Source organism: Heterocephalus glaber, unplaced genomic scaffold (genome assembly GCF_053883595.1).
Source record: "Heterocephalus glaber isolate CG9 unplaced genomic scaffold, H.glaber_assembly_v1.0 deba00000122, whole genome shotgun sequence".
Taxonomy (NCBI): Eukaryota; Metazoa; Chordata; class Mammalia; order Rodentia; family Bathyergidae; genus Heterocephalus; species Heterocephalus glaber.
The window spans coordinates 62,420,122-62,431,937 of record NW_028258138.1 but is presented as its reverse complement, the minus strand read 5'-3'; the positions used below and the strand labels follow the sequence as shown (position 1 = coordinate 62,431,937).

Below are 11,816 nucleotides of genomic sequence, written 5' to 3'. Positions count from 1 at the left end.
AATTAAACCAAGGACAGCACCACCAACAAAAATAGAAATGAGAAGACATTTAAGCAAAGCACAAACCCATACTTCCAGCCCACCAAAGGCAAATTCTGGGGGAAACAAGGTGGAAAAGTCTGATAATCAACCACCTGGACAGCCTGAACTGATAGCACAGGAAGTAATAAAACAGATGAATGAGGCTCTAGAAAAATTCAAAGCAGAAATAATCTCCTAGATAACTACAGAGATGGTGAGCATAATGAAAGACATGATTAGATACTCTAGAACAGAAACAGATAAAAAAAATAGATGAGTTCAGGACCATGATGGAAACCACGAATGCCCAACATAGGAAAGAAATGGAATCCCTGGAACAGATTTGAACAGATATCCAGGAGACTAAAAACTCTATTGAAAGCATACACAGCAGACTGAGGCAATCTGAAGACAGAATATCAAATATAGAAGACAGGATTGCGGTCAGTGACCATGAAAAGAGAGAGCTCTTAAAACTAGTAAGGGACTATGAGAAATCAATCTAACAGCTCCTAGATGATGCAAAGAAGAATAATATAAGATTGATAGGAGTCCATTAAAAAGCAGGAGAAAGTACAAAGGACATAAAAAATCTGTTCACAGAATTAATGACAGAAAGTTTCCCAAACAGAGCAAAAGAATTTGACATACAGATAAGTGAGGCATATAGGACTCCAACTAGCCATGATCAAAAAAAACCTCTACCTAGACATATAATAATCAAAATCCCAGAAACCCAACAGAAGAACAAAATACTACAAGCAGTTAGAGAAAAGAAACAAATCATATGCAAAGGAAAGCCCATCAGAATCACAGAAGACTTTTCAACACAAACCCTCAAGTCAAGGAGTGCCTGGAGTGAGGTATTTCAAGCCCTAAAAAAAAACAACCTCCAACCTAGAATGATGTATCCTGAAAAACTATCTTTCAAAATTGTTGGAGAAATATGATACTTCTATGACAAAGAACACCTGAGAAACTACATGAATACCAAAACAGCACTCCAAACAATTCTAAACAATATCCTAGAAAAAGAAAATGAAGATCACAACTCCATGAAGCCCAGCAGAGCAAATTCATCAGGCAGGGTAAGAAATTAAAAGGAGGGGAGAAAAATAAAAAAGAACCAACAACAGGAAAATAACATGACAATGATAAGTCAACACATATCGGTTATAACCATCAATATTTATGGCCTCAATTCACCAATCAAAAGAAATAGACTGGCAGAATGGATTAAGAAGCAAAATCCAACAATATGCTGTATACAAGAAACACACCTAGTTAAAAAAGAAGCTCATAGACTGAAAGTAAAAGGATGGAAAACAATTTTCCATGCAACAGGAACCCAGAAAAAAGCAGGGGTAGCTATATTATTTGCAGACAAAGCAAATTTCAAACCAAAACTAATTAAGAGAGACAAAGAAGGTCATTACATCCTTGTGAAGGGAACAATCCAAGAGGAAGAGATGACAGTCATAAATACATATGCACCAAATACGAATGCCCCCAACTATACAAAACAAATATTAATGGACATGAAAAACAAAATAAGCACTAATACAGTTGTAGTGGGGGACCTCAATACCCCACTGTCACAAATAGATTATCTAGACAAGAAATCAAGAATGAAATACTAGAACTGAGCCAAGCTTTTGAACAAATGGACTTAATAGACATCTACACAGTGTTCCACCCCCCACAAAATCAGAATATACATTCTTTTCCACCGCACATGGCTCATTCTCCAAGATAGAACACATACTAGCTCATAGAACATGTTTAAGTACATGCAAAGGAATTGAAGTTATCCCATATATATTATCAGACCATAGTGCAATTAAACTGGAGATCAATAGCATAAGAAACTGCAAGAACTTCACAAACGGAAATTGAATAACACTCTCCAGAACAACTAATGAGTCACAGAGGAAATTAAAGAAGAAATTAGACAGTTTTTACAAATAAAAGATAATGTTGATACAACATACAGGAATCTATGGGACACAGTGAAAGCAGTCTTACAAGGGAAATTCATAGCAGTGAATGCCCACACTAGGAAAACAGAGTGAGCTCAAATGAACAACCTAATGCTGAATCTTAAGCTCCTAGATGAAGAAGAGCAACACAAACCCAAAAAAGCTTGTACAAGGGAGGAAATTATAAATATCAGAGCAGAAATCAATGCAATGGAGTCTAAGAAAAGGATACAAAAAATCAACAAATCAAAGAGTTTGTTTTTCAAAAGAATCAATAAAAGCTGCGCATGGTGGCACATACCTGTAATCCTAGCACTAGGGAGGCAGAGGCAGGAGGATCACCACGAGTTCAAGGCCAGCCTGGGCTACAAAGTGAGTTCATGACCAGCCTGAACACAAAATGAGACCTTGTCTCAAAAAAACAAAACAAAACAAAACAAAGAATAAATAAAATTGATAAACCCTTAGCCAATCTTATCAAAAAAAGGAAAGAAAAGGCTCAAATCCATGCAATAAGGAATGAAAAAGGTGAAGGCACAACAGATCCAGCAGAAATCCAGAGGATCATCAATAAGTACTTCGAGAACCTGTACTCTAATGAAATGGAAAACACAGAAGAAATGGACAGACTTCTAGATACAAATGAATTACCAAAGTTGAATGAAGATATAAAAATCCTAAACACCTCAATTACAATCAATGAAATTGAAAACATAATTAAAAATCTACCAAGAAAGAAAAGCCCAGGTCCTGATTGGCTTCACTGCTGATTTCTACAAAACATTTAGAGAAGAACTATTGCTAATACTCTTTAAACTTTTCAATGAAATTGAAAGGGAAGCAATACTTCCAAATTCATTCCTGGAAGCAAGTATTAGTTTGATTCCCAAACCAGGGAAAGACCCAACCAAAAAGGAGAACTACAGGCCAATCTTCCTAATGAACACAGATGCAAAAATCCTCAGTAAGATACTGGCAAACAGAATACAGAGGCTCATCAAGAAGATCATACACCCTGACCAAGTCGGATTTATCCCAGGGATGCAAGGATGGTTCAACATAGATAAATCAATAAATGTAATACACGATATTAACAGAGTCAAGGAGAAAGACCATATAATCATCTCAATAGATGCAGAAAAAGCCTTAGGCAAAAATCCAACAGGCATTTATGATAAAAACCCTGCAGAAAATTGGAATAAATGGTCTTTATCTCAACTTGATAATGGCTATCTATGAAAAACCAGCAGCCAACATCATACTGAGTGGTCAAAAACTGAAAACCTTCACTAAAATCAGGAACAAGACAAGGATGTCCACTATCACCACTCCTATTCAATATAGTTTTGGAAACATTAGCCACAGCAGGTAGACAAGAGAAAAAAAATAAAAGGAATAAAGATAGGAAAAGAAGAAGAGAAACTGTCATTATTTGCTGATGATATGATACTCTACATAGAAGACCCAAAAAACTTCGCCAAAAGACTTCTAGACTTAATTGACAGATTCAGTAGAGTAACTGGATACAAGGTCAACACTCAAAAATCAATAGCCTTCTTGTACACAAATAACAGACTCACTGAAAGAGAAATTAGGGAAACAAATCCTTTCACAATAGCATCCAAAAATTAAATATTTAGGAGTCAATCTAACTAAGGAAGCAAAAGACTTCTATATTGAGAACTACAGCACTCTGAAAAAAGAGATTGAAGAGAATATAAGAAAATGGAAAGACATCCCATGTTCCTAGGTAGGAAGAACCAATATAGTGAAAATGGCCATACTTCCAAAACTGCTATACAGATTCAATGCAATCCTGACTGAAATCCCAGCAGCATATTTCACAGAAGTAGAGAAAACAATACAAAAGTTCATTTGGAACCAGAAGAGACCTAGAATAGCAAAAGAAATTCTAGGCAACAGAGTCATGGCAGGGGGTATCACAATCCCCAACTTGAAACTGTACTACAAAGCCACTGTGATTAAAAACAGCATGGTACTGGCAAAGAAACAGACCTGAGGATCAGTGGAGTAGATTAGAAGATGCAGAAACAACTCCAGACATACTCCACTACCTCATCTTTGACAAAGGAGCCAAACATCCTCACTGGAGGAAAGATAGTCTCTTTAATAAATGTTGCTGGAAAAACTAGATTTCAACTTCCCAAAGATTAAAATTAGACCACTATCTTTCACCATGCACTAAACTAAAATCTAAGTGGATTAAAGATCTAAATATTAAAACAGGAACACTAAACTATCTGGAAGAAAAGTTAGGTACAACTCTCAATGACATTGGCATAGGCAAGGACTTTATGAACAAATTCTCAGCAGCCTGGGTACTAGCACAAAGAATCAACAATTGGGATCTCATCTGATTAAAAAACTTCGGCACTGCAAGAGAAACCAACAGAGTTAAGAGACAACCTACAATGTGGGAAAAAAATTTTACCAGCTGTTCCACAGACAAAGGTCTACTATCTAAAATATATAAAGAACTCAAAAAAATCAGGCCCCCTAAATATAAAGACCCAGTTCAAAAATGGGCATCTGAAATGAACAGACACTTCTCAGACAAAGAAGTAAAAGCAGCAAATAAATATATGAAAAAATGTTCAACATGACTGGTCATTAGAGAGAAGAAAATGAAAACAATGCTGAGATTGCATCTTACCCAAGAAAGAATGGGTGCTATCATGAAATCAACCAATAACAAGTGCTGGCAGGGTTGTGAGGAGAAAGGAACCCTTCTTCATTGTTGGTAGGAGTGCAGGCTGGTGCAACCACTGTGGAAATCAATATGGAGATACCTCAAAGAACTAGGACTGGAAGTCCCACTTGACCCAGCTATTCCCCTGCTTGGTATCTTCCCCAAAGAATTAAAAGAATCATACCACAGTGATATATGCACACCCATGTTTACAGCGGAACAGTTTGTAATAGCTAAAACTTCAAAGCAGCCCAATTGCCCATCAACTGGAGACTAGATAAAGAAGATGTGGTTTTTAAATAAAATGGAGTACTACTCAGCTATAAAGAATGAAAAACTAGAGACATTTATAGCTAAGTGGATGCACATTGAGGCGATACTCTTAAATGAAATAAATAGAACCCATGTGTGTAAATACAGAATAGTTTCTCTGGTGTGAAAAACTAAAAATGTAAATAAGAATCAAGATGTATAATTGATATTGTGAAATAGGAAGAAAATGTCTAAAGGAATAGGGGACGTGGGAGGGGTAGGGGAAAGGAAAGAAGGGAAAAGAAAAAATATGAGAAAAGGAAAAAAGTGGAAACAAAGTCTTTGTAAATAAGGAAGGGTGGAGAGGGTGAAGGGAGAGCAGGGGAATGGGGAAAAAATAAGAACCAAGATACATCATGTAAAGGTACAAGATCCTAATAATGAATGTAACTGTATTGTATACCTAAAGTATACCAATAAACTAAATGGGAAACAAAAAGAATATTTACATAAATGTTTGATTCTAAAGATTTTTGTTTTTGGTACCAGGGATCGAACTCTGGACCTTTTGCTTGCGAGGCTGGCGGCAGAACCACTAAGCTAAATCCTTGGTCCTTGATTCTGAAGATTTTTTTAAATAATATTTTAGTATGAAGGAATTATCCACCCCCAAACTGCTTGTATTTTGCCCCGAAAATAACTGCCAAGTTATATGCATTAATAAGTAGTTAGAATAGTTTATATAAAAACTGATAGAAATTTCAGGCTCAGGTGTGGAATTTGTCTGGGAGTCCTTGCAGTGTGCAGTCCTCAGCTACATCCTAGAGCTCTGCAGACACCAAATTCGCCTCCACTGTAGGAATTCGAAAACAAGTGTTCACACCCAAGTTAAAGGACATTTAAGTTAACTAAGTAACATTGCTATGCTATATTATAGTTGCCAAATGCATGGAAGAAAAAAGCCACGTGGCAGTGGACCCTAGGAACTTCTGATGCATTTGGCCCTATGCATTCTCTTTTGTAGAGTGACATGTAGGCTGCAGCAGACATGTATTTCTTGTATGGCTAATGATGGAACAGAAAGTTTCAAAAGAAGATACAAAGCAATAAGCTGCTTAAAGTGAAAGAAATTGTAGTGGTTGCTTTTACCATAAAAGGATATGGCCGTTAAAGATTTGGGTTTATAAGCATAGTTATGTTGAAATAAATTTGTGAGGGACAGCTTTGGACCCAGCCGAGCGGGACTGAGGGACTGGTAGCCGCTCAATCCCGTTGCAGATTTAGGAGATGCCTGGGACAGGGAGGCCACCTTCTCCGGGCAAAAGGAAAAGGAGGTGACAAACATTGAGACTACTGAAGGGAACCCATGGCTAGGATCAGTTTTTTTTACCTCTGCCCAGCCTCCTGGTACTTCACTGTTCCCACAGTAAGCCCATTTCTCCGTCAATGGGTGGCATTCCTGGGAGTATTCTTCATATCCTGTCTCCTTTTACTTATGTTAATTGTGGACTTTCGACATTGGGGTGCTTCATTACCAAGCGATAGGCTATACAAAAGATGAAGAAACTGTCTGAGAGAAGTTAAGAAACTTGCTGAATGTGATAGAGCTGAGACTCAAAACCTTGATGTTTTTGATGGTATTTGGCTTGGGTAGGGGAGCTTGAAACTACTGACACTGAAGACCCAAATTTGAATTATGGACTCATGGTAGACTGTGGTAGCAGTGGCTCCAGGATTTTTGTTTATTTCTGGCCAAGACATAATGGTAACCCCCACGACTTGCTGGACATCAAACAGATGAGAGACCACAACAGCCAACCTGTGGTTAAAAAAATCAAACCAGGAATCTCTGCAATGGCAGATACTCCAGAACATCCCAGTGATTACCTTCGTCCTCTTCTGAGCTTTGCTGCTGCTCATGTACCTGTAAAGAAACACAAGGAGATGCGCCTTTATATCCTCTGTATTGCAGGCATGAGGCTTCTTCCTGAGAGGAAGCAGTTGGCTCTCTTGGCTGACTTAGTGAAAGATTTACCGTTGGAGTTTGACTTCCTCTTTTCTCAGTCACAGGCAGAAGTGATCTCCGGGAAGCAAGAAGGGGTTTATGCATGGATTGGTATCAACTTTGTTTTGGGAAGATTCGACCAAGAGGATGAATCAGATGCTGAGAGTTCCGAGGAATCAGCCATAGGACGCTGAAGGACAATAGGGATACTGGATAAGGGAGGAGCCTCTCTCCAAATTGCTTATGAAGTTCCTACCTCAACCTCTGCCCTTCCTCCAGAACAGGAAGAAGCTGCCAAGACCCTACTGGCTGAGTTCAACCTGGGCTGTGATGTACAACACACTGAACATGTGTACAGGGTTTATGTCACAACCTTTCTGGGTTTTGGAGGCAACTTTGCCTGGCAGCGCTATGAAGATCTTGTGCTGAATGAAACATTTAACAAAAACAGAGTACTGGGCCAGAAGACAGGCTTGAGTCCTGACAATCCATTTCTGGACCCCTGCCTGCCTGTGGGACTGACAGATGTGATGGAGAGAAACAGCCAGGTCCTACATATCCGAGGAAAGGGAGACTAGGCAACTTGTGGGCTGATGCTGAGCCCTCTGCTTGCTCGCTCCAACACCAGCCAGGCTTCACTGAATGGCATTTACCAATCACCAATTGACTTTAAAAACAGCAAATTCTATGTCTTCTCAGAGTTCTTTTACTGTAAAGAGGATGTGTTGCACATAGGTGGCCGTTACCATGGGCCAACATTTGCCAAGGCTGCTCAGGATTACTGTGGCATGGCTTGGTCAGTACTAACTCAGAGATTCAAGAATGGCCTCTTTTCTTCACATGCAGATGAGCATCGACTCAAATATCAATGTTTTAAGTCGGCTTGGATGTACCAAATCCTACATGAAGGATTCCACTTTCCCTATGACTACCCAAACCTGCGGACAGCCCAGCTGGTGTATGACCGAGAAGTTCAGTTGACATTGGGAGCGATTCTCTATAAAACCCAATTCTTATCATCCAGGGATCTTCGACAGGAAGGCGCCCGACAAGTCCATGGTAACTGGTTCCATCTCTCCTTTGTCTACAACCATTACCTATTTTTTGCCTGTATCCTAGTGGTGCTACTGGCCATTATCCTGTACCTTCTGCGGCCCCACTGAATTCACCACCGACAAACTCGAGCCTCAGCTCCCCTGGACTTGCTGTGGATTGAAGAGGTGGTGCCAATGATTGAGGTACAGGTGGGACCATGAGGCTGGACCAGAACTGAAGAAACTAAAGTATCCCAGAGTTGCTGCTCATTGAATTCCTCCACTATTTTTTTGTACTGGCCTCAGATGCTGCTTTGACCTTGGAATTTCTACTTTAATTTCCATTTTAATTCCTTAGTACCCAGGTCCTCTTCTCAGAGAGAAACTATAATTTATTCTGTGAGGAACTAAATGATTAGAGATTGGTGCTAACAAAGGTAACCAAGATTAGTCCAATTGAAGCATGCTTCTGTATCTCAGAGATCTGGTGTGTTCCTGGGATCTAGCAATTTCCCCCTTGCTAAAGCATCAGGTTTGGCATTGGGCATAGTGGAAGCTTGGTTGAAACCAAACGTGAAGCATCTGAACTAAAACCAGACATTCTAGCAAGTGCAGCAGCCCCTTCTTTCTCTGTAACAGAGATAGCATTTTGTGGACATCTACAGCCTTTAATAGGGACCCAAGATCTGTGCAGTTTGGTGGACCATATAGGAATTTCCAAGCAACCAAAATGACACAACTTCCTTGCTTACTTGACAAAGAAGCCATTGTGGGTATGATCTAAGACCCGTGACAGTGTTGGTGGTGGTGTGTGTTTTAAAAGGTTTAGAATCCTTTCTAAATGGATGGTCCATTAAAATCTTAAACCATATTTTATATGATACGTAGTCTGACTAGGCTAGGAAATGTTTCCATGTCTAGGTGCCTCACAGGCTGTTTGGGCATTAATTTTGTTTTTTGAGCCTTAAATGTGCTTCTAGGATGGAGAAACTGTTATGTTTGTCTGGTTTCAAGAACCTGTCCCATAGGCATATTTTTATGTACAGCTTCAAAGAGAGTTACTTAATTTTATTGCTAAGATCAATATGTAGTTTGGAAAAGGATGTATTTGGGTTATTTATAAAGACAAGAAGAATAGTATCAAAAGAGTGGACAAAGGCATAAAATCAAAGCTTTAAAAAAAGGTTTTTTTCTTAATTTCTGACTCTTAGAATGTCTGAAAGACAGCAAATGCTAAACTTTGGAATAAATAGATTAACTTCCTAAGAAGCCACCTGGAAGCTTCCAGAACATCTATTAAAAGATTGCTTAGTCACAGTGAGCACTTCCATTATAGTGAGGAGAGAAAAAGCCATAATAATTACATTTTCATCCACTACCCTTTATCTGTGCTTCTCTTCTACATTTAGCTTTCCCATTGCATGAGGATTTTTCATCAACTTTCACCTTCCCCCATAGATTCTTCTTTATGCATTACCTTTTCTTATATGAAGGTATAGCCATAGCCACGAGTATCTTTCCATGAATATGCTTCCAAGATGATTAAAGTAGCTTTCCATGTGTGTGTGTGTAGTGCTGGGGACTGAACCGAGGGCCTTGCACATATTAGGCAAGCACTCTATCACTGAGCTACATCCCCAGCGCCTCTGATTTCTAGGATTAGATAAACAGAGAAAGTGGTCTCTGACTCCAAAGAATAAAACTGTAACTCTTCAAAAATAAATTTCATACTGAGAGCAAAAAGGATTTAAATCCTTCATAAAACAGTGAAAAAGAAATTAAAGATCCTCCTAGAAATAAGGCTGAGACAAAAATAAGTACACTGGCTAAATTAGTAGGTGAAAGGTGGTAAGTCTTGAATTGTTTTCAAATTAGATAAAATATATCTTACCTTTCATTGGGGCTTATATCACAGAATTTCCTTTAATTTTAAGACTTCAGTTGCCTTTACTTCTTATTATTGCATTCTATGATCCTTTGTCTTGTGAATGTTGTTTAAGAATGTCAAAATGTTTTTGCTAGCCATGCCTTCTCAGGTAACTTTTTCTCTTCACTTCACCATGGTTTCCAAATGCTACTATTTTTCACTTACTTAGCAGATCTAGTCAATGATCTAGTCAAAAGCTATGTGATTGACTGTGATCATAGTTGTGTGCTTAAGCTGAAGTTGAAGCAGGGAGGTAATGGTGAGTCCAATTTTAAAGCTCTTATTAGAAAAGGTATCTTTCATCCTTGTAATAATAGTTGTCATTTGTTAAGCAATTATGTACAAGGTACTCTTTTAAGAATTTTATGTGTGTTATTTAATCATTGCAACCTTGCAGATTGATACTGTGTTCTTTTTATAGTTGAGAATCTCAGGATACTTGTTTATCATTTTTTCAATATAAATATATTTCTGATTCTTATTTTAATTGGTTTTTGAGTTTTTGTTTAGTGTATGATATCCTGTTTATTTTTTTAATATGGGCCCTAGGCTTGTTTTTATTACTTGCCAAAGTTCTGTAGTATAAAAATGAGGAAAATGATTATACCTCTCAGAAGAACTGAAAATTTGCTCTTGGATTTAGTTCCTGTGCTGCTTCCATTTCTCCCAATTAGTAGATTTAATGAAACCTCGTTAGCTAGAAAGAGAAGCCATTTATTCTTTGCTGAAGGCCAATTAACTTACATGTATCAGTTCCTCATAGGAAATATTCTTGCTTATAGGACCAGAAATCAATCTTGCAATACACTTTTATTCTTTTAGTCTTCCATTTTTAAAGATTTCTTTTTAAATTTCTGCATGCTGAGTGTCCCTCTGTGAAGATAATTATGGTGTCATAAAATTCACATTCCATTGGTTCCTTGAATCTTCCCAACCGCTCCTGGTAACAGGAACAAAGAACCTGAGTTGTTTTAGTACTTTCGTTATTACCGAGGCAGAGCACAAATGTCTAAATTGGAGTCAGTGGCTTATTGTAGTGATGCTTTATTAATCTTATGACGGTGCAACCCAACATTTTTCTCTGAATTGTCACTAGAACCTAATGAAAATATGTATAATATCAGTTATATGGCATTACATTTACTTAAGTTGCAGTTAACTCTAAGCCAAACTATACTATCTTTCTATACCTTATATCCTTAAATTTCCTTGAATTGGTAAGTTTTAATCATTTTCTGCCAAAATTGTATTTATCTTCCAAATGTCATCCAAAGTATTCTGCCCCTTCCTGTCCTTAGTCTACAAGCTTCCTTTAAGGCCTTGAGTAGAGCTTATTGAAATGTTGACTGAAAGCCTGCTGTGCACTCACTAAGTTAGTCTTTTTAGGCATTAACATTTGCTATTACATTTATATTTACATTTTTGTAATCAAATAACATATTTACTATTATTTAAACAGAGCCCCCCCCCCAACACACACACCCAGCCATCTCATAGTGTTGTGATTTGGAGTTTCTTGGCTGAGACATGTGGATGGTATCATTTAAGGGAAGGAACACTGTATTTAATGAATAGTCCACTTGAACTCTAGTCCTGGCTTTGTAATTTTCTAGCTCTAGTACATAGGCCAATTGCCCTCTCTGGCTCAGTTCGTCTATAAAAAAGTGGCTAGGCATGAGAAGAAACTAAAGGCATGAAACAAGGTAAACAAAGTCATATGGTTTCAGAGAGAATTCTGGCCTTTGATTTAGATGATCAGGCAACCTGAAAGAGCTTCCTGTTTTATCCGTAGCCCCTGACATTAAGGTGATGGGAATGAAGTTTCCAACAGCAATCACTATAAAGAAATTTCAGATGAGAAATTTTCTTGTTCTTGTTTTTTAATTTA

General features: G+C 38.0%; 1 pseudogene; it reads left to right on the top strand.

Moving 5' to 3' along the window:
• The first annotated feature begins 6,212 nt into the window (after positions 1-6,212).
• Positions 6,213-8,896, top strand: LOC101698135 (ectonucleoside triphosphate diphosphohydrolase 7-like; annotated as a pseudogene).
• Positions 8,897-11,816: the final 2,920 nt, after the last annotated feature.